Consider the following 24,648-nt stretch of genomic DNA (forward strand, 5'->3'; position numbering starts at 1 on the left):
GCCACAACTGTTGAGTCTATGCTCCTAGAGCCCACGTGCCTCTGCACCCAGAGACTGTGCTCCTCAACAAGAGAAGCCACCGCAACGAGAAGCCTGAACCCCAGAACTAGAGAAAGCCAGGCACAGCAGTGAAGACCCAGCACAGCCACAAATTAATAAATTAATATAAAAACATTTAAAAAATAAAAAATAAATACTTTGCATGAATGTACATGTGCATATGTGTGCACGTAGGTATGTTCCAATGCAGGGTGTCACAGAACACTAATGTTCCCGGACTGTGGATTACCAAAGTCCCTACAGATTTTTATTAACTGACTGTTCTCATGCAATCCTCTGTAGTTCAGAAGATGCAAGAAGCCAAATCTTCACGGCAGCACACCGCTTGCCTTTCCCTGTCTACACAAACCTCTGAAATACGCTACAAGTTACCGAAAATGATGGGGGCCCCTCCACGTGTCCCCGGTTCACCAAATAAGCTCCTGGCATCAGAAGCTCTGCCTGTGATATTGTCTATGTGTGTGAATACAAAGTCTAGGCAGCCAGCATCACTGTCTCTTCTGGCTTTATGACAAAATGACGGAGCACTTGTCTTTTTGGATCTTGGGCTGTCATTTGTCTTTTTCTATGGAGTTTTGTTTTTTGTTTTTCTTCCCTCCTGCATAGGATGATTTATCTCCGAAAAGAAAGTCTTAATCTAGTTATTCCTTGGGAGGAGAGCAAATCTAGTTTACGTCCGTCCCCATCTTCCTCCACACTTGATATTACAGCCTGCTTCAGTCAGGATTAGGCAGGCTGAACAATTAGAACTGAACATGCTGTTGAGCAGGCAAGGGTCACTCGGGAGGAACAGCTGAAGGTAAAAGTCCCCACTGATGCAGAACGTGGCAACCACGGCGGAGGTGGATGACGCTTTCATCAGTGGTGGACTATGAATGTGTTTTGCCAATACGTGTGCCTCCAGGAGCCCTGGGTGATACAGTGGTTCCCCTAATATATTGTGGGGGTGTTTTCTATACCGACAAGCCGATGGCTTGTTACGAACTGCCAGTCATTGCCATTCTCAGACAGGGAAACATCTGTGTGCACACAATATGCTAGCTAGCTATATGTGGCGAGGACATGATGGGGGCAGACCCTTCTGTGTCTTAGTGAAGTGAAAGTCGCTCAGTCGTGTCTGACTCTTTGTGACCCCATAGTTCATGGAATTCTCCAGGCCAGAATACTGGAGTGGATAGCTGTTTCCTGCTCCAGGGGATCTTCCCAGCTCAGGGATCAAACCTAGGTCTCCTGCATTGCAGGCGGATTCTTTACCAGCTGAGCCACCAGGGAAGCCCTCCGTGTGTCAGGTGGGCTGCTATTTAACAGGTCTAGGTGGACACTGCAAATTGGAATAAAGGTGCTTTCTGATAGGAGCTTCTTGGCTCTCAGCACGGTTTTGAAAACTCAAGGAGGTGGGAACCCAAAGCTCTGAATGGAAGTATCAGGGGACTACCTAATAAAGCTGTGTGAGAGCTCCCCTTCCTAACACTCAACTCGTTACTTAAAGGTTCTGGAAATTTGCATAAGGACAGAGGGATTACCTGGAAGCAAAGAAAACTCTTTTCCTCTAGAACAGCAGTCTGCAACCTCCCGGATCTAATGCCTGATGATCGGAGGTGGAGCTGATATAATAATAATAGAAATACAGGACACACTAAGTGCAATGCACTTATAACATCCCGAAATCACTCCCCCATCCCCAGTCCATGGACATACTGTCTTCCATGAAACCAGTCCCTGGTGTCAGTAAGGTCGGGGACCGCTGCTCTGGAAGGTCCGTGTTTTAATGCTTCTCTGGTGCTATGACGTTTGCTGGATGAACAGGATACCAAGAGACCTGGAGGGAGAATGCGCCTTGAGGGGGCTGAGTGTGGGCTGCTGACCCGGGGAAGGGGCAAGCTGACGTCCATGTGTGATGGAGCTACTGCACGTGGTGGACACCCCTAGGGGACAATGACCCGGGAGTTCAGGGGAACTCCCTGTGGAGCTCCTGGATGCACAGCCTCCATCACGCTTTCCTTCCTCCCTTCCCAGCGAAGCTCCAAGAATCTGGCATCACAGCTGCGAGGCAAAGGAAGCCGACGCAGCCTGTTAGCTGACCCATGCGTTCTCTTTCTAGAAGGCACCTGGAAGCAGCGGGAGAGCGAGCCCTTCGGTACTGGATTAAATCCCTGGGGTTCCTGCAACACTGATGGGAGGACACATAGAAAACCAGGCGCCCAAGTGCAAATGGAAGGAAGGTAGGAGCAGTGCGCAGGATACCAGGGAAGTCAGGATGGAGGGGTGGGCTTTACCTGCCAACCTGAAAATCAAGAATGCACTTCACCTCCTTTGGACCTGCCAGGGAAACTAGTTGTATCAACTACAATAAAAACATTTTCATTCAAAAGATGATTTTTTTTTCCCTTCCAAGAATATCGTGTGGATCTGTTTAGATCCCTGTTGGCTTTGCTTTGGTTTCTATCTGCCCCCCCACCACCAACACCTGATTTGTAAAAACATTCTGCTGAGACTTCCATTTCACGTAAAGGATGCATGGTCTAAAGCACACCGTCCAGGAGAAGCATGTATGCATTTTCTTCTCTGCCTTGAGACGGCCTCTGAGATGGGAACGGGGGAAAGGTTCCTTCTGTGTAAGGAATACCACGTATCCTAAATGCTCCATGGCGTCCGGAGCTCATTAGCTTTAGTTAGTACGCAGCCTGTGACCCGTGGGGCCATAAAACTGCCCATAATAATTCGTCAGGTCCTGAGAGTTCTCCCAAGTACATCTAGATCAGATGCGTGGTGGCGTTGGCGAACATCCTAACGGAATTGAGACAGCTCCACCACGCCACATAACTATAACGTGTATGTTCCAACTGAGCGGGCTATGGGGGAGGGTGATGAGTGAACACAGAAGAGGAGTTTAGGCAGGTGGTCAGGACCACACACAAGGGCACTGGGAAAACGAGACCCTCTGAGCCTCAGTGGACTCATCTTTGAAGCAGAGAAATTATTGTGTTAGTCATTCAGTCGTGTCCAACTCTCTGTGACCCCATGGGCTATAGCCCACCAGGCTCCTCTGTCCATGGAATTCTCCAGGCAAGAATACTGGAGTGGGTTGCCATTTCCTTCTTTAAGAGAAATTATTAGTGACCACTTAGATCTTCCCTGGGTCAGGAAGATCCCCTGGAGAAGGAAATGGCAACCCACTACAGTACTCTTGCCTGGAGAATCCTGTGGATGGAGGAGCCTGGTGGGCTACAGTCCATGGGGTCGCAAACAGTTGGACACGACTGAACGACCTCACTTTCACTTTACTTAGGTCTGCTGGGAGGATTACATGGGATACACACTCGGCTCCAGGCCAGAAATGAGAGGCAGTGGCATGTTAGCCTGTTGGAAGCTCACGTTTAAATCAAGGATGCACGGGTGAGGATATCTGCTTCCCACATCCACGGATAGACTTCAGCCTCCTTCCCCTGCTGGATGATGACACTTCTAGCAGGAGAACACCCTTCAGGACATCAAGCATTCACAGACACCTACGCTTTTAGTAACCACTGACTAAATATGTAATGATCAAATGCTGCTTATAAATTTAATAATGCTTGAAAACAAGTTTCCACTTTTCATATCACAATAATTTTCCCCACATCTGAAAACTATTTGCACCTGTACACAAGATCTGACTCCCCATAGAATACAACACTGGTGACATCTATGGATCTGAAGCAGCCTTAAAGTAATTCCTGGATGCCAAGGGCATCCACAGTCCAGGGGGATGAATCACTGTTCTCAAGGAGGACCACAGGTTTGGGGTCTTCATGAGTGTCTAAGAAGAGAGAGATTTAGAGGCAAGCAGAGGGGATGATCCCAAGACTGAATTCCATGGGTGCTAAAAAAAAAAAAAAACTATGGGGGAATTGCTATAGGGAGTTCAAGCTGGTTGGGCCTAGGCTCTAGAAAGTTCTCCAAATGGGAGAAGGCGGTGGTACCTTTTGATGACATGTAGGATTCTGGGAGAAGATGGAGCATGTGAGTGGACTGATTTTAATTCTGGAATGAATACAGGAAGAAAAACAGTGGAGAACTGTCTTGTAGAGCAGTGCTGCCCACTGAACCTCTCTGCAGAGATGCGTGTGTGCGAGTGTGTGTGTGTGTGTGAGCATGTGGGTGTGTGTGTGTGAGCATGTGGGTGCATGTGTGTGCGCGTGCGTGTGTGTGCGCTTAGTTGCTTGGTTGTCTGACTTTCTGTGATCCCAGGGACTGTAGTCTGCCAGTTTCCTCCGTCCATGGGATTCTCCAGGCGAGAATACTGGAGTGGGGTAGCCATTCCCTTCTCCGGGGATCTTTCCGACCCAGGGACTGAACCCAGGTCTCCTGCATTGCAGGTGGGTTCTTTATCATCTGAGCCATTAGGGAAGCCCCAGATGAAAATGTTCTATCTTATATCCGTACTGCCCAATATGGTCTCCACACTGAGCACTTGAAACGTGGCCAGTGCAACTGATGGAGTGACTTTTAAAATTTTTATATAATTTAATTCATTCAAATAACTACAGGTGGCTCGTGGCTACTGCTGTTATAACTTTTAAATATTTTATATAATTTAATTCATTCAAATAACTACAGGTGGCTCGTGGCTACTGCAGTTATAAAGTTTGTTTGGACCTGTTTGAAGAGATCCCGACTGTATGACAGCAAGCTCTCTTTCAGAAAATCAGCTAACGGGTGTTATGTTAAAAGCTGGCATTCTGCAACCTAAGGAAATATGTCTTACCAGGAGTCATAAAATGCTTTGAGGTAAAATTGAGTTGCCCTACCCTGTGGCACTCTGCCTTGGCTGCACTGGAATAGGGTTTTCGCCCGTTACTAATTAGAAACAGTGTGGAAACAGAAACATTTAAAATAAACCTGAGCCCTGAATGTTGAAGCTGTCATTTTTTTTACATGGCCTCATGATTCAACGATTAATGGACCTTAAAACAATCATAAAGCATCAAGGTCCCTGCTCAAGCTTAGAAGAACAGGAATAGTTTTACTTCTGCTCCAGTCTTCTTGCTTTAAATTCATGGGGTGTCATTGAGCTTTGTAAACACTTTTAACTATCTTGACATTGTCGTATGAGATGCTGTTAATCTGTTTCCTCCCTGACCTTCGCCGGCCAGCGGCAGGTTGTGACTCGGTGGAAAATTCATGAAAACAGCAAGGATGTACTCGGTGACAGAGATGAGGACACAATAAACCTAAATAATGGCTATAATGTGCAGATTTCGATTCAATAAACTAACTCACCCAAGATTTATTGAGCGTCCAGTTTACACCAAGCCCTCGGTAGACACTCACACATGTATTTTATCTGCACAATCCTCAGGGCAGAGGCATGGGGTCAGCACCACTGTCTCCCACTTCACAGATGAGCACAACGAGGCCCATTCGTGCAGTGAGCAACATGGGCAGGGGCGGGGTTCAAAACCAAGTTCTCTGACTCCCAAATAGCACTTTGGCCAGTATACTGCTTCAGGATATTAACCTTTTGCCTATAATCTGCGGCAGGCTGCATTTTTCACAAGTAGCCTCACTATCTTCCAAGATAGTTATCTCCACACTATCTTCCAAGATCCCGGCCCCAACGGCCCCAGCAAGAGGTGGCATCTATTTTCTCTTCCTCTAAACCTAGCAAGGGTTTGGTGACTTCCTGGACAAACAGAGATGCAGGAAAACCAACCTGTGTGACATCCGTGGCGAGGGCATAAAAGGCAGCACAGAGTCAGCTTGGCTCTCTCTTGGGGTCCTGACTCACGGAACCCTGAGGCCATATTGTGAGGAAGCACAGGCTACACAGAACCATGTGTGGGTGTTCCAGTCAACAGTCAGGAACACTGTCCCTCAGGGATTCACGGGGGAATCAGAGGGTCCCAGCCCCCAGCTTTCAAGGTGCCCAGCTGATGCCAAATGGGGCAAGCTAGTTCTCCCATGCTAAGTCGCTTCAGTGGTATCTGACTCTTTGCGACCCCAAACCTGCTGAAACCACAGACTCCCAAACAACATAAATGATGTCATTGTAAACTGTGGCATTTTGGCGTGGCTTGTTACATCATAATTACTGGAACATGGTCAAACTTTCATGAAACTCTACAGATAGGCAAATGGATGAATTCCCTCAGCAAAGACATCCGATGGTGAGATGATGAGCTCCCATGAAAGAAAGTCCGGGAGGAAAAGGATAAAGATCTGGAAGTCTTATTATATACTCGGGAATTAATTGGAACATTTGAAAAAAGAAAAGACAGAATGCCTAACGATACACTGCTGCTGCTGCTGCTGCTGCTGCTGCTGCTGCTAAGTCGCCTCAGTCATGTCCAACTCTGTGCGACCCCATAGACGGCAGCCCACCAGGCTCCGCCGTCCCTGGGATTCTGCAGGCAATAACACCGGAGTGGGTTGCCATTTCCTTCTCCAGTGCATGAAAGGGAAAAGTGAAAGTGAAGTTGCTCAGTCATGTCTGACTCTTAGTGACCCCATGGACTGTAGCCTAAAGAGCTTAGATTTATGGGATTGTAAGTTTATTGCTATGACTGCAAAGATCTATCCAGAGTTTCAAATGGCTTTGGACTAATTTATTAGTTGGGCTCTGAAAAACTTCTTGGTTTCAGTGAATCTTCCACTTCTATCCCTTGGGGGCTTCAAGATAGCACAGCATGCGAAAGATGAGATGAATGTTGCTGGAATACTAGAAAAGGGATCCAATGAGGCAGGAGAACATCCTGTTTATTTCTGTATTCACAGATCCTGAAATAGCCCCTGACAGTTTTGGGAGGGACTGAAATGAAACCGGAAACCCACATCGTGATGGTGACTTCTACTGGATACTCACACACTTTGCCAAAATGAGAGGTCACGTGTGTCTTCACGGTGAATAATCTGGACTCCAACCTGGAACTTACCACTTTCTGCAAACCCTTGAGGTGGCCCCTGTCTGTGTCATCTTGTGGTCCACCAGCCAGAAATGCTGGTGAACTAAGCAGCACTTAGCGTTATGTATTACCTCCAATACATTTTTCCTTTCTGGATGAAGACTCCTTTGTCTATCTTAAATACTTTGCAGTCTACGTCTTACATTTTGATATTTCGACAGCAATCCTCTTAACTTCATTTATATGACCATACACACACATACCTTTTTAGTTTCAAAATGTGTTGCCAGTATCAAGAGGAAGAGACACTCTTCACAAGTTTCCCAAATGCAGATAGAAACCATCCCTAGGTATAGGGAGCAATATTTAAATCTTTTAGGAGCTGTGACTTTTGAAGAAATTTAGATTAATTGGGTTGCTTTTAAAACCTGTAGTACCGCCGCAGTAACATCCTTAGAATCACAAAACGCCTAAGGTATAAACAGGGTATATATATATTTTTTCTCCCTTTTTTATTGATGGCTGTGAATTTTCTATGCACACCTGTACTATCAAGGTAACTTTTGCTATAAACAGCATTTTAAAATTATCACATAAAAAACTATCAAGCACTAAATTAGAAAAAAACAGAAATTTGAAAGTGATAGTTAAATTTATGAAGCAATTCTGCTACACTCAAAGGCTCATTGCTTGACATGTAAAAAAAAAAAAATGTTGAGCTGTGGGGGAAGGCCTGGGTATGAATTTGTCTCCAGTGGGAGAACCGCAATCCACACCAGGCTGCAAATGAGAGCCACGCACAGCACACATGCGCCTTGCGTGTGTGCTTGTTTGCACGACTAATGGAGATAATATTAAAAGTCTTTTCTCATCATTTCAATTCTTTTATTTTTTTCTATTTGGCTGAGTGCCTTTTTTTTTTTTTTTGCTACCTCCAAGAGCTGTTAATTTTGCTCGCTGCCGAGCAAAAGTCAAAGTCAGAGTCTAAACAGCTTGTAATGAGTTTTCAATGGCCCATCTCAATGAAATTGAGGGCAAAGACCAGCCGGCTCAGGCAATGTCAGCCCTCGGGATTTATTAGCGAGGGTGAGTTGTGTTCGGGGAAGGCGTGCAGAGGAGGGACTTGAGCTCCTGGGCTCTCCAAGAGGTCCCTGGCTCTTATTAAAAAGTGGCGACCGCGGACCTGTCGGCCACCAGCCGCCCCTGCCACAGGGTCATGCCTGCTGGGGGAATGAAGGAGAGAGAGCTGTCTCACAAGAAGAGCTTCCACCTCATGGTGATGTGGTTACTCCTCTCTGTCCTCTGCCTCTGGTCCACAAAGAAGGAGATGCTCCCTTGCTGCTCAAGAAACGCACACACACACACACACACACACACACACACCTGTCTCAATCTGCTGATGGCGATTTAGGCAAAAGGAGGCAGCATTCAATTTTGAGTTCTCTTATTTATTCAATTCTGTTTAAGTTTCCCTGTTGCCCCCATTTCCAATAGATCCCTTCTGATTTTACTTCCAGGAAAACCCTTTAGAATCCCGCAATGCTTTTCTACATGAACGCAAAATCTCCATATAAAACAGAATTCTGCATGAGCCTGACAAATAAATTCTGTGCTTTCGAGAGTGGAGATCAATTTTGACAACAGCTCCTTCGGCCAAGAGAATGGCACTGCAAAGCACTAAACTTAACATGCTAGAGCAAGGTGGTGGCTTGAGGTGGGGTGGCACCTTAGTTCTGCATGGCCACACATTTTTATTTAAGGAGGAATCCATGAGGTTTATGTAAAAGGGCTGATGCATGCTGTGAAAGGAATAAATTAGGACTGTTGGATCCTCCAAGAAAATTTTTTCCAGTATTTAATATTAAATTATGATTTTTTTTTTTTTTACAGAGCACCTACTAAATTCCAGCAGCCACAGTGTGAGGCAGCAGGATTCTATGGCAGGCCTGGTGATAAAAGTCAACTCATCTCTTTCCCCACTCATTCATTGCTTCACTCATTCATTGCTTCATCCATTCATTTATTGGTTCCGTCCATCACTACACTCCCAAAGATTTAAATGGGTAGGTGCTGAGGACAAAGTGATGGACTAGGTTGGGGATGGGGGTGGGGTGGGGGAGGAACTGTGTGGTCTCCATTCTCAAGCCACATTACACTCTAGCAGCAATGAAAAATCCAGATTAATACACTGGGTTTCCAAAGCCTTCCACAGATCACTAACTTCCTGTTTATTTAAACAGTCATGTTTTTCCAGCATTCCCCTGGTTCTCTTCCATTTGCAGAACTACCCCCCCCCCTCTGTACTACATCATGCCACATCCCACAGCATCACTGGGAATATTAAACATACACAAAAGGACTTACACAGAGCCTGCATGACAGTGTGCAGTATGCATTCAATAAACATCAGCCCCTCTAAACCCTAGCACCACCCCCCAAACCCACTGGTCTTTGTGCATAAGGTGAAAGTGAAAGTGTCAGTCGCTCAGTTGTGTCTGACTCTTTTCGACCCGTGGACTGTAGCCCACCAGGCTCCTCTGTCCATGGGATGTCCCAGGCAAGAATACTGGAGTGGGTGAGTGGGTTTGCCATTCTCTTCTCCAGGGGCTCCTCCCGACCCAGGGATCGAACCCAGGTCTCTGGCATTGCAGGCGGATTCTTCACCGTCTGAGCCATAACATACTTGTATATTGAAAAAGTGTGCCTGGTCTAAGAGTGCAAACCACTCATTGGCACAGCCTTCGTCATTTTCACCACAATGATGATGCTGAATAACAAGGACAGTGAGGAGCAAGTGGCCGCAGAAGCATTCTGTGAGCCAGACTCTGTGACAGGCCCTGTACACGCACTATCTCATTAAATTCTCATTGAACCTACAAGTCAGGCACTGTTTTTCTCCTATTTTGCTGATAAAAGGTTGATAGAGGTTAAGTGATTTTTTTTACCCCAAATCACGAAACCAGTGCCTTTCAGATCAGGGGAATCTGACTTCAAAAACGTACAAGATCGCAAAACCCTGTTTAGAAAGTAAATCCCAGGCAGCTTTAATCTTTTCAGTGAAAACTGAAATGTCCCTCTATCTGAATGTGAGATGAGATTGATCCAGACACACTAAGGAGGGCGGGGTGGGGGGGGTTGCTGAGGGCTTGTACACGTGTTCATAAGAGGTCTGCACCCCAGACTCACCACCCACTTTAAAACAGCAGGGAACTTTGTTCAGAAACAGAGGAAAAGGGCAGAAAGGGCACCTGTGAAGGGAGAGTTCAAGAACTTTCCCCCCCTGCAATTAAAACCCAGGTACCGTGCCAATTTCAACTGCATTCAAATGCTGGCAAATCCCCTCACCAGAAGTGTTTTTAAAAAATGAGAAATAAAGAGAAAAGCATATACAACTGCCCAGAAAATGGTAGCATGGGAGAAATCAACTGTCACCTGGGGCAAAATTTATGCTGATGATTTCTGTATTTTACAAAACTGCCCTTAGAGAACTTGTTGCCTTGAGGTTTATATTAGGGAACACCTCGCTAGAGTGTTCTAAACGATCAGACTGTTGGTTCAAGAAGGAAAAAAAAAAAAAGTCAAGTGAGGGCAGTTCAGTTCAGTTTAGTTGCTCAGTCGTGGCCGACTCTTCGCGGCCCCATGAATCGCTGCACGCCAGGCCTCCCTGTCCATCACCAACTTCCGGAGTCTCCCCAAACTCATCGAGTCAGTGATGCCATCCAACCATCTCATCCTCTGTCATCCCTTTCTCCTCCTGACCCCAATTCTTCCCAGAATCAGGGTCTTTTCCAGTGAGGGCAGGGAAGGGAAAAAAAATAATGTCATCTTTGGAGAACTTTGCTATGATTGTAACAAATCTGATCTAGAAATGACACACGGACCTTAGCCGACTAAGCCTTTGTGTTTTTGAATAACTCTCCCATTCTCAAAAGTGACCTGAAATCAGGAGAATTTCCACATGAACCCCACCCCAAATGTCTGCAGTGGAATCTTGGCTGTCTCTGTCTTGTTCTCTGATTACCAGCTTATGTTGCAAAAACATGTACCACAGGAAGCAAATGACAGATTCTATGACAGTCTCTGAATGGTGATGCGTGTCACAGGCCAGTTCTGATTATATATGCCTAACTGGTCTGCATTCCTCCAGTTTCTCAGGAGAAGGAAGAAGCTGAGAGTAACAAACTCTTCCAGGGCTGGTTTGCACCCTCAGTGTCTAGAGGTTACTACGGAATCAGAATCTGCTCACATCACTCCATCTGGTCACCGCTTTTGAAGTAACATCTCAGAGCAACGCATCTGTCTTTCTGCTGAAAGCGCATGGCCTGTGTTGAATGGAAAGCCTGGCCTTTGCCTGCAATTCCTCGGAAATACCCTGGCTGAAAAGCTCGACTTCTTTCTTTGCTACGGAACAGTGAACATTCATACAATCATTAAAATCGCATCTACCACCATATTTTTTCTCCTTCTCAGTTTTAATACATTTTTATAATTGCATTGAAGATATTCTAACCCTGTTTTTAGTGCAAAGATAAAATTTATGAACCGTGGCAAACGTTCATGTCAGAGCCAAAACGAAGGAGAACAATGTGCATGGCGAAACCCAAGTATTAGCTCCCTTCTGCCACTTTAACGGGGAGGAGAGGAAAAGAATTAATCCGAACTCCAATGCCTGAAATCCGGGACGTGGGGGGAGGTTCCCAACTCCTGCTCCAAAGCTGGGATGCACTTCAGGGAAATGCATTCATTCACACAAAAATTCTTCTTTAGTTACGCTTGGAGCTGGAACTGTGATTGACATGTATTTTCAATTCTTCTGTCAGGTGTAATTCTGTCGCCACAACCAAAGGTATCTCACTAGATTTGTTCTCTCAATGACTCATCTACTTCTCCCGTTCTCTGCTTCACGTTTCCTTTAACGTGTGTGTCTGGAGAATGTAAAGAGGTGGAGCAGAACGGGGCAGCAGAAAGGACAGAGAGAACGCACTCAAGAACTTGGGGTTCAGGGTTCTGCTGGGCCAACCGGGAGCCGGGTGACCTTGAACCATTTCCTTCATCTCTCTGGGCTATGCTCCCCTCACCTACATAAAGAAGGATTTGGAGTGGATTTATGAGCTCTACAGTGAGATGTCACAAAGAGATTATCTAAAATAATACAAAACACCTCCAACTTTCAAGACTGTATCACTGATGAGAAAATCATGTTTAAAAGAAAATCTGCCATGCTGAAGAGTTCTAACAAATTCAGCAATCACCTGTGTGGGAATGTGTGTTTGCAGACCAAGATGGACACCAGGAAATAAAAAATAAAGGTTTTTGTAAGCATTCGCCTTGGGGTTTTCATTCCTCCTGGTAGAGGGTACCCTGGCCATGAACTCGCTGCTAAAAAAAAAAAAAAAAAATGAGCCCGAGAGAAGACTCACTCCAAATGAACTTTTCTGCACTGCTTCCCTTTTTCCTTAGAAACAGACTTTTCCGTATTTTCTAACTTTACCTAATAGCCTTGAAGAAGACACCAATGTGGGGGGCCATGATAAAGTGGAGGTAATCTAGACCATTTAAAAACACCTATTGTGACAAAACGGATTGGCGAGGTGGGGGCCATACAAGCAGACATAAATGAAATGCATCCCACTGGAAAAGCATTTTGCTCACACTGTCATCTACGGCTCCTGAATTAATAGACCAGGAAAGACATCACTGGCCCCAACAAAATGCCGTAAAACCACTGGCAGCGAGTGGTGTCTCAAACTTTAATTCCCCTGGGGAGAAAAGGACACTGCCTAATCTGTATTCAGTCCTGACATTGGCCACATCTGATATGGAACATTAGCTTCTAAGCCTCTCAATAGACTAGTGTCCTTCAGTTTATATTACTTTATGTTAATAGTAGAAAAATTACACACAACATCATTTATCATTGTTATACTCTGCTGTACATCCCATAGCTTATTTTAATATATTTATTTACCCCTGAGATGGTGAGAAATTAAAAATATATATGTATCGAGAAAACCCTATAGAGAGAATCACTGTAAATCTCTTTAAGAAACAAAGTGACAAACAAAACTGCTCCCCCCTCCAAAAAAAAATAAAAATGAAAAAAACCTCCCTTGGTGGGAGAAAATATATGGCTAAGCTTGGGAATGATAAGGTGCTTTCTGCCTAAGAACGCAAGTACAGGCTGTACAGTAATTCCAGGGCATGAGTACCTAACAGAAAGTGGCACATTATGATAATATACCTTTTGTTCCCTCATCTCTCCAGTTTTTTTTTTTTTTTTTCCATTTGGCGATTACATCCTTGGGTCCCTCTCGTACTGTTATTAGCTTTGTTTGACATTTGACCTCTAGCCAGAGAAAGGAAAGATTTTTTTTTCCCCCTTGCTTTGAAAAGCTGTGTCAATCTGAACCTGACCCTCACTCTTTCTGACCCAGATTCCACAAGCACACGGCAGAACCTCCGTGTGGATTTAAAATGGCAACGGTGTCCTTGCCTTTGGTGGCTTAACTTCCGCAAAGTGGTTTTGCTGGACGTTACGGAGACAATGCCGTGGGGTTACAGGAGTGCCAGTCTTGGTGTTACCGTGTTTGGGTTCCGGATTAAGCTCCATCCATCTTTTCTTATGGAATGTGGGCAAGTCACCCATCTTTCTGGACCTCAGTTTCCTCAGAAAGGAGAGGATAAGACTGGACCTAAAAAAAACGATATTCCCTCAAAGACTCAGTGATTTGGGGGCGGGGTGGGGTGTGCTGGCGGCTTTTCTGTGACACTATTTGCTCTTTATCCCCGTCTCATGAAGCCGAACAGATGTTCCCAGTTTTCAGGTGAGCCAGCAGGAGCTCAGGAATATTGACTAAGGGGGTCCTAGGATGGAGCAGCAGAATCAAGACTGAAGGGGTTGGGCCACGCTTAGCACTCTCGCTGGGCTGAACACCTCTACTAACATGGTCATCACCATGCACCCGCTTCAGGGATGCGGGGAAATGAGTATAACCTTGTGGCTGTCAGGGCCACCTCTTTATATCTGATTTGTATTTTTTTGCCACGTTGACAGTTAAGAACAAAAATGCGCACAGAGTAATGCGTGGCTATACAACATATTCTTCTAATTTTGTCTTCTTCTTCAGGTGGGGAGGGTCTGTTTTGAGACAACTGCTGCCTTTCAGCCGGTACTCCTGGTTGTAAGGAACTTTCATGGATTATATCAAGTCATCCTCACCCAACACCATTTAGGGGCAGGTACAATTTCTCCAGTCCTATTGATAAGTAGATTCAAGACAGAGATACTCACTGTGTAGCCCAAGCTCACCCAGCAAAGGATGGCTGAATGGCTGAGCAGGGAACTGAAAAGCACAGTTTTGGCCCCAAGCCCAGGCAGGGCTCTTTCTGATACACTGAAATGACACTAATAAGCAGATATATTTGTGATGAATATAGACAATAACTAATTTTTTTCCAAAAGGAAAAAAAAATGGTGTCAATTATACAGTTCAGTTCAGTTCAGTCGCTCAGTCGTGTCCGACTCTTTGAGACCCCATGAATCGCAGCACGCCAGGCCTCTCTGTCCATCACCAACTCCCGGAGTTTACCCAAACCCATGTCCATCGAGTCAGTGATGCCATCCAACCATCTCATCCTCTGTCGTCCCCTTCTCTTCCTGCCCCCAATCCTTCCCAGCATCAGGGTCTTTTCCAATGAGTCAACTCTTTGCATGAGGTGGCCAAAGTATTGGAGTTTCAGCTTCAACATCAGTCCTTCCAGTGAACACCAAGGACTGATCTCCTTTAGGATGGACTGGTTGGATCCTCTTGCACTCCAAGGGGCTCTCAAGAGTCTTCTCCAACACCACAGTTCAAAAGCATCAATTCTTCGGCACTGAGCTTTTTTCACCGTCCAACTCTCACATCCATACATGACCACTGCAAAAACCATAGCCTTGACTAGATGGACCTTTGTTGGCAAAGTAATGTCTCTGCTTTTAAATATGCTATCTAGGTTGGCCATAACCTTCCTTCCAAGGAGCAAGCGTATTCTAATTTCGTGGCTGCAATCTCCATCAGCAGTGATTTGGAGCCCCCAAAAATAAAGTCTGACACTGTTTCCACTGTTTCCCCATCTATTTCCCATGAAGTGATGGGACCAGATGCCATGATCTTAGTTTTCTGAATGTTGAGCTTTAAGCCAACTTTTTCACTCTCCTCTTTCAATTTCATCAAGAGGCTCTTTAGTTCTTCTTCATTTTCTGCCATAAGGGTGGTGTTATCTGCATATCTGAGGTTATTGATATTTCTCCCAGCAATCTTGATTCCAGCTTGTGTTTCTTCCAGCCCAGCATTTCTCATGATGTACTCTGCATAGAAGTTAAATAAGCAGGGTGACAATATACAGCCTTGACATACTCCTTTTTCTATTTGGAACCAGTCTGTTGTTCCATGTCCAGTTCTAACTGTTGCTTCCTGACCTGCATACAGGCTTCTCAAGAGACAGGTCAGATGGTCTGGTATTCCCATCTCTTTCAGAATTTTCCACAGTTTATTATGATCCACACAGTCAAAGGCTTTGGCATAGTCAATAAAGCACAAATAGGTCTTTTTCTGGCACTCTCTTGCTTTTTCGATGATCCAGCGGATGCTGGCAATTTGATCTCTGGTTCCTCTGCCTTTTCTAAAACCAGCTTGAACATTTGGAAGTTCACGGTTCACGTATTGCTGAAGCCTGGCTTGGAGAATTTTGAGCATTACTTTACTAGCGTGTGAGATGAGTGCAATTGTGCGGTAGTTTGAGCATTCTTTGGCATTGCCTTTCTTTGGGATTGGAACGAAAACTGACCTTTTCCAGTCCTGTGGCCATTGCTGAGTTTTCCAGATTTGCTGGCATATTGAGTGCAGCACTTTCACAGCATCATCTTTCAGGATTTGAAATAGCTCAACTGGAATTCCATCATCTCCAATAGCTTTGTTCGTAGTGATGCTTTCTAAGGCCCACTTAACTTCACATTCCAGGATGTCTGGCTCTAGCTGAGTGATCACACCATCGTGATAATCTGGGTCATGAAGATCTTTTTTGTACAGTCCTTCTGTGTATTCTTGCCACCTCTTCTTAATATCTTCTGCTTCTGTTAGGTCCATACCATTTCTGTCCTTTATCAAGCCCATCTTTGCATGAAATGTTCCCTTGGTATCTCCAATTTTCTTGAAGAGATCTCTAGTCTTTCCCCTTCTGTTGTTTTCCTCTATTTCTTTGCACTGATTGCTGTGGAAGGCTTTCTTATCTCTCCTTGCTATTCTTTGGAACTCTGCATTCAGATGGAAATATCTTTCCTTTTCTCCTTTGCTTTTAGCTTCTCTTCTCTTCCCAGCTATTTGTAAGGCCTCCTCAGACAGCCATTATGCTTTTTTGCATTTCTTTTCCATGGGGATGGTCTTGATCCCTGTCTCCTGTACAATGTCACGAACCTCTGTCCATAGTTCATCAGGCATTCTGTCTATCAGATCTAGTCCCTTAAATCTATTTGTCACTTCTACTGTATAATCATAAGGGATTTGATTTAGGTCATATCTGAATGGTCTAGTGGTTTTCCCTACTTTCTTCAATTTAAGTCTGAATTTGGCCATAAGGAGTTCATGATCTGAGCTACAGTCTGCTCCCAGTCTTGTTTTTGCTGACTGTATAGAGCTTCTCCATCTTTGGCTGCAAAGAATATAATCAATCTGATTTTGGTGTTGACCATCTGGTGATGTCCATGTGTAGAGTCTTCTTTTGTGTTTTTGAAAGAGGGGGTTTGCTACGACCAGTGTGTTCTATTGGCAAAACTCTATTAGCCTTTGCCCTGCTTCATTCTGTACTCCAAGGCCAAATTTGCCTGTTACGCCAGGTGTTTCCTGACTTCCTACTTTTGCATTCCAGTCCCCTATAAGGAAAAGGACATCTTTTTGGGGTTGTTAGTTCTAAAAGGTCTTGTAGGTCTTCATAGAACCGTTCAACTTCAGCTTCTTCAGCGTTACTGGTCGGGGCATAGACTTGGATTACCGTGATATTGAATGGTTTGCCTTGGAAACGAACAGAGATCATTCTGTCATTTTTGAGATTGTATCCAAGTACTGCATTTCGGACTCTTTTGTTGACCATGATGGCTACTCCATTTCTTCTAAGGGATTCCTGCCCACAGTAGTAGATTTAATGGTCATCTAAGTTAAATTCACCCATTCCAGTCCATCTTAGTTCGCTGATTCCTAGAATGTCGATGTTCACTCTTGCCATCTCCTGTTTGACCACTTCCAATTTGCCTTGATTCATGGACCTAACATTCCAGGTTCCTATGCAGTATTGCTCTTTACAGCATCGGACTTTGCTTCTATCACCAATTATATCTTTTATCATCAGTTATACAAGGCTGTGAAATTTAAAAGCAATATAGTAATCAATCAACACCAGAGACCCAGGCAGAGGCAGCAATGGGTCTGCAAAAACATTTCTCTTGTCTCTCAAAGGCATCTTGGACTCTATTTCCCAGCCTGCCTTGCAGTTGGTGACCACATGACTGGTTCTGGCCAATGGAAAGAAGGTAGACACGATCTCACTGCTTCTAGGCTTGGCTCAGTAGAAACCTCCTAGGAGCATTGTTCTTTACCTTCCTTTTCCTAAAATCTGGGTTTTGAGGATCTAGCAGAGAATTTGGAGGTGCTATGGTCAGGCACACCCAAATGTCAAAGCCCGGGTCCCCGAATCACCGTGTGGGACGCCAGCTGCTGCATGTCTATACTGACTGCTGTGTGAAGGAGAAATCAACTTCAGTTCCAGGAACTGCTTGTTGAAGCAGCTAGCCAATCCCAATTAAAGAAGAAGGTTCCAGAAAAGATGCAAAGAGTGTTTCTCAACTGATAGCCCTGGGTGGGGAAGATCCCCTGGAAGAGGAAATGGCAACCCACTCCAGTATTCTTCCCTGGGAAATTCCATGGACAGAGGAGCCTGGGGGTCTACAGTGCATGGGGTCCCAAAGAGTCAGACAAGACTGAGCGCACACGTATGCAACACTCGACCTTCAGAGCCATTCCATCGCCAACCTCAAGTATTCACCATCCACTCTTTGAGCAAGCACCACTAGGCACTGTCCTGGAGGCTCTTGGATCCTGAAGGGTGAAACATTTATATCGGGTTCTTTGTCTTAGCTTAGACATCATCTGCTTTTCTTTTTCATCAACTGTCTTTCACTTTACTCACTTAATTGAACCTCACGTTTTTGTATTCATTTGACTATCACAAGGATGATGATGATGATAATGATAGCAATAGCCAGCATGTATTGGGCACTTACTGTATGCCAGCCATTCAACTAGATACTTCATACACCATGCTTCACTATCCTCAAATATATTAAGCAGATGTCATTATAGTCCTCATTTTACAGTTAAGAAAATGGAGGTTTAGAAACATAAAGATCCTGCCCACTAGACTATATCCCCAGGGCCTAGTGCAATGCAGGTTGTGTATTCATGGAATAAAAGAACGACCACTCAAGATCATGTCTGGAAATTAATGTTCATTGGCAGTGAGGCTTGGTGTTCTCAGACGGTATCTTCCCAGAAACCTGAAAGGAAAATCGTACTTCAAATTCTTTTTTAGATTCAGGAAGACTGAGAAGTGTCCTAAAATCACAAGTTTGATGTCTAAGACCTTGTAAGTACTCACTCCATCGAGATCATTTTGGAGAAAACTCTGCTGCAGTCCAAGAGTGGCCCTTGGAATTGAAAGGCTTCCACTCCCCACCTGTACTCAGCCACAGAGTGGTACAGAGCCAGCTTTCAGGGCCAGACTGCTGGACTTAAGACCCTCTACTCGAGGTCATGGGTAAGTTTACTAAAGTGCTGTGCTTCAGTATCCTTGTGTGTAGAAAGAGGCTATCTGTGAAGTGTGAATGACTCACTGTCTGGAAAGCACTCAGCATGCTATCCGGCATCTTGTGAGCACTCAGCAATTCAGGCTCCTCTCATCAGCAGCATCACCGTTGCCTTCACCACCATTGGCACCATCATTCAAATAGCGTTCTCCTTAACCAGCAACACATAAAACGGGTTGACTGGAAGATCAGCCAGGAGACATCAACTCCCATTATTTACAGATTTCTCAAAATGCTTATATGATGACGATGAGATTAAATGATGAACCGTGAAGATGTGCAGTATGCCAGGCACAGAGTTAATACACAAAAGGAAAGTCATGTCTTTGTCATTGACTTGGCCGAGGGCAGACAGGTTCCAGCAGCCACAGGTGACAGACATTCTGATGCCTTCATCCTGAACCTTCTGCAACAGACAGGTCCTGCCTGGGCTCTCTGCCTGGAGACAGGGGTCTGCATTCCCCCTGGCCAGAGTGTCACCATGATACTAGTGCTAATATGAACAGTGAGAATGTTAACAGTGACGACAACAGCAGTAATGATAGCAGTAGCTGTAAGTTACCAAGGGTTCGCTATGGGGCAGGCAATGTGCTGACCTCATGAAGATCTCATTTCCCTAAGTCTCCCAGTAACCTTATGAGGTGGAAAAGAAAGTGAAAGTGTTTAGTCACTCAGTTGTGTCCAACTCTTTGTGACTCCCATAGACTGCAGTCCACCAGGCTCCTCTGTCCATGGGATTCTTCAGGCATGAATACCTGGAGTGGGTTGCCATTTCCTTCTCCAGGGGATCTTCCTGACTCAGTGAGTGAACCTGGGTCTCCCACCCTGCAGGCAGACTAACTGAGCCACCAGGAAAGCCCATAACTCTAAAAAGTAGATGCCATTTACTCATTTTATTTTTTTTTCAATTGATGTTTTGGGCCTACACATATACAGACAGAGGGATTTGAATCCAGGTCATTGCTACCACAAGCCTGGGTTATTAAGAACATGACCATATGGCATGAGCCTTTCTTGGCCCTGCCTACTATAGGCCCTCTTCCACATCAAAAATGTCACTATTCTTGACCTGGGTTCCTTTTAGGAACTGTCCTAGGCCAAGTGTGCCCCAGTGAAATGATGAACTGCATTTGTAACGTTTCTGAATGAAATTATAAGTCACTTCCACAATGGCTGAAGAGTCTGAAAAATTACAATTTTGCCTTCTGCTATGTGAAGGCACTGCATAATATTTAAACAATAAAGGTTACCTCGCATGTACTGCAGCTGTGCTTTATGCTAACAACCAGAATCATTCAATCATTATGGGCTAATGACCTGCAAAATTTCATTTAAAAAATAAAGTCATAGCTGGGCTTCTGGAAGGCAAAATTGGATAAAAAAATGAGGCAAGTATCTGTGAGTTGAGAGCAGTCAAACATTGTATCAGACCAATGCTGAGTACTAAAAGGACATGTGCATTTGAACTGAATGCAGGAAGGAAACTGCATAATAAACGTCTTACTGCGGTCACTTAGCATCCACAGGATGAAGAGATCCCGGCTCCAGCATCATGAGAGAGGTTCGGATCTATGTTTTTCCTTCTTTCTCTACACATCCCTCCACCCTTCTAAGTTAGGGATCGGTTTACTATTAAACCTCAAGCATCCAGGGTGAGCAGAGAACAGAGCTGTGGACAGTCGTAGCTTCCTGCTGGGGATCCTGAGGAGTGACTTGCCCTTCCTGGGTGTTTCCTTCCCTGACCACCTCTGGGACACCACCAAATACATCCTCAGACCTCCCACACTGCTCTGGCCAACCTTAATTTTAGATTTCTAAAGGTGAGATGCTCTCACGGACTTGGGTTATAAGCTCTGTTACTTGCTTGCTTCAGACATATCCTTCTGCCTTCCTTGCTAACAGAACTGTGATTCTGTTTGGGTGGCAAAGCCCTTGGGGGAATGAATCGGAGTCAATCTAAGTACAATACAATTGTATTAATGTCCCCAATTCTTCACTACACCCTTATCCATGCCTGCTGCCATGCAAATTTGCAGTGTCCCCAGTCTAGCTGGGAATTATTTCCTTACCCCTGAACACAACCGTATGGCTTGCTGTGAGCTTTAGAGATGACACCCGAAACATAAGGAACAAAAGAGAAAAGAAATACATTGTACTTCATTACAATTTAAAACTTTTGTTCATCAAAGGATACTATCAAGAGAGTAAAAAGATAACTGACAGAGTGGGAGAAAATATTTGCAAATAACATATTTCGTAAGGGTCTAACATCCAGAATATTATAAGGCAACAACAGAGGACAAACAATCCAATGCAAAAATGGACAAATAACTTAAATAGACATTTCTCAAAAGGAGAGATGAGAATGCCCAACAAGGACATAAAAGAGGCTCAGCATCATTAGTCACTCAGGAAATGCTGATCAAAACCACAATAAGATACCATTTCACATCTACTAAGACAACTATAATAAAAGCAGCAAGCAAATAAGCAAAGAAAAATATGTGTCGGCAAGGATGGAGAGAAATTGGAACCCTCATACATTGTGAGTGGGAATGTAAAATGGTGCGGACACTGTAGAAAACCAATTGGTAGCTTCTCAGAAAGTTAAATATAGAATTACCATATGATCGGGAAATTCCATTCCTAAGTATATACCCAAGAGAATAGAAAATAGGTATTCAAAGGAAACTATTACAGCAGCATAATTCAAAATGGCCGGAAAGTGGACAAAACTCAATGCCCATCAGCTGGTGAATGGATAAATAAAACATGGTTCTTCTACACAATGGAATACTATTCAGCCACAAAAAGGAACGGGGAACTGACAGACGCTGCACCATGAATGAAACTTAGAAACATTATGCTAAGTGTAAGAAACCAGACATTAACGGTCACACACTGTACGGTCCTGTTATGTGAAATATTCTATTTCAAAAAGGCAAATCCATAGAGACAGAAAGTAGATTACTGGCTACCAGGGGGCTGAAAGCAGGGAAATGGGGATGGGGTTTCTTGCAAGGGGAGATAAAAATGTTCTAGAATTAGATAGCGGTGATTGATTTCCTGGTAGCTCAGACGGCAAAGAATCTGCCTGCAATGCAGGAGACCCCGGTTCGATTCCTGGGTCAGAAAGATCCCTTGGAGAAGGGATAGGCTACCCAATCCAGTATTCTTGCCTGGAGAATTTCAAAGACAGAGGAGCCTGGTGGGCTGACGTCCATGGGGTTGCAAAAAGAAAGAGTATTTCATATGCTATTACTATTTGTGAACTAAGCATTACACATCCATCGTATCTTTAATGTATAATAACTTCGTGTGTGTGTGTATATGTACACACTTTTAATTTATGTTTCTTGCAGAGAGCCAGTTAAGCATTTACCGGTACACCACTGGCTGCAGGGCCACAGGCTCCACAGCAAAACCTCGCTGTGCCTCTAAAAACAGACTTAAGTGACCCTCTTTTCTAGCAGCTGCTGCCCAGAGAAACATGCAGAGCAAGGTGCTGAAAGCTGCTGCCAAGAATGATGGTTCCTGCAGCCAGCGGTGGCACCTGCCCCCGGAAGGCGGGATGGTGGGAAGGTGAGGAGATGGCAGAATTCACCCAAGTCCTTGCTCCCCTGTGCCAGGAATGTCTGCTGGCAAAAGACACTTCATCTTACTTTGCTTAATTCCAGACAGCCAGTCACACTCGGTTATTGTTTTTAGCTTTACATACTAGTATTGAATTATTTTTTATGGATGTTATTTCTCAATTAGTGTATTCCTTGGAGACAGCGCAAGCCTCTAGAATTTAACTTCTCCTTGGCTGTAATAGCTGCTGCCACAGGGCCGTCTGGGAGCTGATTTTATGTTCCTCAGGCTGCTCCCACCCAGATGGATCCCAGGGCCCTCCAGCCCAGTGGACGAAGGGGGACCTAGCTGGCTGACCCCAGGTGGGGTCACGGGCTGTGAGTGTGCCCTTGGGCTAATCAAGGGGCACTGGTTGGGGTGGGGGGTGCCAACTCCCTCATCCCCTCTCTGCTGTGGGGTGCCGAAGGGCATCTCCCACTCAGAATCTGGCCCCTGGGACCCTCTCCACCAGCCCAGGCCAGTCCCCACCCACCCCAGCACGGTCCACTGAACTGTGTAATTCCGTATACACAGTAAGGAGAGCTCAGGAGAAGCCTGTTGGAACCTAAACGTCTGATGATGAAGAGAAGAGTTAAGTACAGTCTAGCACATACATCCCACTATCATGCAGCCATCGTAAATGATGGCCTGTCTTTCATGTATGTTTAAACATGGTTTTCCTTATGAACTTGGTCAGAGCTAAAGTGTTCCACATTCCAGTGGAAGTAATAAGTCCATTGTTGGTGCTCTCTGTGTTGAGTTTAACTGACATTTAAAATGTCTTCAGAAAGATTAGGCAGTGATTCAGCACTCTGACCCAAATTCACTATGTTTGCAGAAATGGAAACATATGGGAATGGCCATCTGATGCATGAAAAATTCACTGTCTAACTTAAGAGATCCTTTTTAAAACAGATAGGAGATCATGAGCTCTGGAGAGAAGAAAGCTTTGGATCATTGTTTAGTTGACAACATTTTTTCCTTTTCTGAGTGGATCATAAAAGAACAGTACAATCTTAAGAGTTGATTGCATCTTATATTCATAAAATACCTTATAGGAAGCCTTTGGAGTGCTGTAAAAATGTCAAAAAATACTTTTAAATTGCATTGATAGTATGATAATGATCATAACTTGGAACATGCACAAAAACAACAACAATGATAAAACAGAGTATAGAGAAGAAAGACTGGAAAGAAATAAACCTAAAAGTTAATGGAGCTTGTATTTGGGAGGTGGACTCAAGATGGAATCCTCTTAAGCGGGTATAGGGAAGGAAATGCATTAATAATTTTCGGTCCATCACTCTTGAATTCAATTACCGAGCAGTTTGGATGACTTTTCCTTCTCAACCTAGGAGAGTATTTAGAATCTCCGGAGTGCCGTGGAATACAAATATTGGAAGCCTTGGCCTGAGATGAGAGTGGGGAGCACCAAGCTCCCTCTTAACCCACAGAAAGTCGGGGGCCCTGGAGGGGACAGCTGGAGGTCATGGCAGAAGCAAAGCTCAAAGAAAGAAAGGAAAATGGAGATGGAGCATAAAGAATTCACTGGAAAGCTCAAGGACCTTGACTGCAAAGGCAGCAGTCACGGGAAGACAGATGGACACAAGAACCATACACCCGAAACTGACACAATATTCACAATATTGTGAGTCAACCATACTTCAATTTAAAAGAGAAAACCAAGAAGCAGATGAATCTAATGGAGTAGACCGGAGAGGGTGGGGTGGCGTGAGGAGGGCAGGAAGAGGAAGGACAGAGTGGAGGTGAAGGCAGGAAGGCTGGAGGAAGAGAATTAAGACAAATGAAGGTGAATATTTACATCTGTTACCACATGTACCAGCCCCATTCATTTTACAAAAGCAAAAGACAAATCATTCACCAAAGTCTGGAAGTGGTGGCGAGAGCAGTCTCTGGAACCATATCCTTGAGCTCTGAGCCCTGCTTCAGTTTACGTGTAAAATGAGGATGCTATGGTAACAGTATGCATTTTACAGGGTGGGTGTGAAGACTGAAAGTTATCACATCTACAGAGCTGTGGATGGAGCAAAGCGAGTGCTCGGTGCATGGTATTCACGATATCACAATTATCAACAGCACCATCACTGTCACTGTCACCATCAAAACTGTTCTCACCACCATGACCATCATAATCACCACCACCACCAGCGTCACTACCATCCCATTACTATTATC

The 24,648-nt window shown here is 44.6% G+C and overlaps 1 protein-coding gene and 1 long non-coding RNA gene across 9 annotated transcripts in view; one reads left to right on the forward strand and one right to left on the reverse strand.

The window, feature by feature from the left end:
• The window catches only part of WWOX (WW domain containing oxidoreductase), a 918,690-nt gene that overhangs the window by 344,196 nt on the left and 549,846 nt on the right, over positions 1 to 24,648 (reverse strand). The window lies entirely within an intron of this gene.
• Positions 6,161 to 7,100, forward strand: LOC145514882 (uncharacterized). Its single transcript, XR_014060535.1, has 2 exons — positions 6,161 to 6,209; positions 6,817 to 7,100. It is a non-coding gene; the product is annotated as an uncharacterized LOC145514882 (long non-coding RNA).

Source organism: Giraffa tippelskirchi, chromosome 7 (assembly GCF_054371585.1).
Source record: "Giraffa tippelskirchi isolate mGirTip1 chromosome 7, T2T-mGirTip1v1.2.pri, whole genome shotgun sequence".
Taxonomy (NCBI): Eukaryota; Metazoa; Chordata; class Mammalia; order Artiodactyla; family Giraffidae; genus Giraffa; species Giraffa tippelskirchi.